Here is a 2,500-nt window from a genome sequence, read left to right as displayed (position 1 = left end):
AATACTGTTGACAACTGTAACAACGTTTTCAATTTTGGGAAATAATGAAGTGCACAGAGAACATTCTGCATTTGGTGTATATAAGTTTCCATGCTTATTTCTAAAACCTGATATAGGAAATATGGAAATATGAAATGAAAAGAAATAACAAACTCACAGTTACCATCGCCTCACAAGATGCGAGTGCGCCATACTCGATCACTGTTTTCAAACGACATACATAAAGAGCTTAAACGGATATTCAACTTTAAAACTTTAATTTGATTTTTGTTCCACGCAAAATGAGTCGAAGTTATCAACACATTCTTACATTCATACACCTTTTTATTATATTTACGAAGATATTCTCAAAGTTAAAATCAAGATTAAATAATCGTGCAATGACGATCCATTTTTGTCTCTCGTGAGAATATGTTACTAGCATGAGATTTCCATGTCATCGACACATCGACGCAAACAGACACTAATCTACGTCGATGTGAATATACTTGACTAAATCGAATTTACATTTCTAAAGGCACTGCATAAGTTCTAACTCTTCATCTTCCCAATAGCAGGTGGAAGGTAAGCGATGTTAATAATCTTACGTTCTTCGATTAACGAATTTCGTCTGTGTCGCTGTATCAATGCATATAAAAACTTAAGGCAAAGCATGCATTAAAGTTTAAGACATAAATCGATGTTTAGAATTAGAGATAGTAAAGAGAAAATTAACTTCACCGTGCAGAAGATGGCGCGATGGAGGCATTATTACTTATTAAACATTACCACTTCATCTTCTTATGTCATAAACATAACATGCTTAAACACAGTAATCCACGTAGGTATCCAGATTCAATACCCAAATCAATGTATGAACTTACACATTAAACACAGAAGTTAACTCAAGATCCTCCAGACAGATGGCGCAGCAAATGCTGGATCGATTCACTTTCCGGCCAACAGATGGCGCTGGGAATCTGTATACGCAACAATACTCTTCTGTATACGAATGTGGTGTATTTTGTTCAGTAAATGTATACGTTGATTTGAACAAGTCTCTAAAACTGTCTTCCCAACTCGATGTTTGACATTGAAACATTGTTTAGAAGGAATTAACTCCAATGCCGCCCACTAGATGGCAAGGCAATGGCCTAATCGATTCGCCTTCCTGCCAACAGATGGCGCAGGAGAAACTTTGGGGTCCTTTGACCTCCATCCTCTCAGTAGCGGATGAAAGCCTACCGAGAGAGAACGTATCGCTGAAGGCAAAGATTGGCAGTCTGCGCTAATGCTCAATAAAGTTGGGGCTGAGATATGGGTTTATGCAAATAAACTCGTATCACATTGGAAAGGGGCTTTTCATATAGACATACGTTGGTAGTATGAGGATAGATGAAAATGGATATTTGAATATTAGACATTCCTTCTTTTTCTTTCAATAATTTGTTCTTACGTAAAGATAGAAAAAGCTGTATGTTCATCATCAGCTGTAAAAAAAAGATTTCAAGTAGTGTTGGTGATGTTGATTGAAATTAATGCATATTGATTTAGTGTATGGATGTACGTGTGGGATAAAAGTTCGTTTGTGAATCAGCTAGCAGAGCTATTGTGTTACCCCTTTTGGGTAGCTGGGCGAGGAATTTGTAAAACGGATACTAGTTGCTCACGATGATGCTTTGTCTGGAACTCCTGAATCGTGGTATGGATAACATGATCACACACACTCGAGCTTACCGGTAATGCGAATAATAATAATAACGATAATAATAATAATGATAATGATAATTATAGTGATAATGATAATGATAATAATAATAATATTAATAATAATAATGATATAGTTATAATAATATTAACAATAATAATGACACTGGTAATCATTATAACAATAATGATGGTAATAATAATAATAATAATCATAATAATCATAATAATCATAATAATAATAATAATCATGAAGAATAAGTTATTAAATAGAATGAGTATATTCAGAAAAAAAAAAAAAAAAAATCGGTATTTACATCACCAGCATTCTGAAAGGACGGAAATGGTTTTGTTATTATATATTGAGATGTATACGTATATACATAAAAACACATACATACATATATATTTTATTTATATACATATTTGTACATACACGTGTGTGTATATGTATATGTATATACATATACATATGTATACATATATACGCATGTATATATGTATATATATATATATATATATATATATATATATATATATATATATATATACATGTACACGCAGGCACGCACACACACATATGTACGTATGTATTTAGTTATATACGTATATATATTTATATATATGCATATGCAAATATATATATATATATATATATATATATATATATAATTTATATGTATCTATTTATACATGTATACACAATATTTATATGTATGCGTGTGTGCATATATACATAAATGGATATACATACATATATATACACATATATGTACAAACATATATATACACACATAAATATACATATTGTATA

At 31.3% G+C, this 2,500-nt stretch overlaps 1 protein-coding gene across 3 annotated transcripts in view; it reads left to right on the top strand.

The window, feature by feature from the left end:
* The window catches only part of LOC125038792 (hemicentin-2-like), a 49,630-nt gene that overhangs the window by 5,534 nt on the left and 41,596 nt on the right, over nt 1–2,500 (top strand). The gene's annotated exons all lie outside the window — the stretch shown is intronic.

Source organism: Penaeus chinensis, chromosome 25, assembly GCF_019202785.1.
Source record: "Penaeus chinensis breed Huanghai No. 1 chromosome 25, ASM1920278v2, whole genome shotgun sequence".
NCBI lineage: Eukaryota > Metazoa > Arthropoda > Malacostraca > Decapoda > Penaeidae > Penaeus > Penaeus chinensis.
This window is presented reverse-complemented; position numbering and strand designations above follow the sequence as displayed.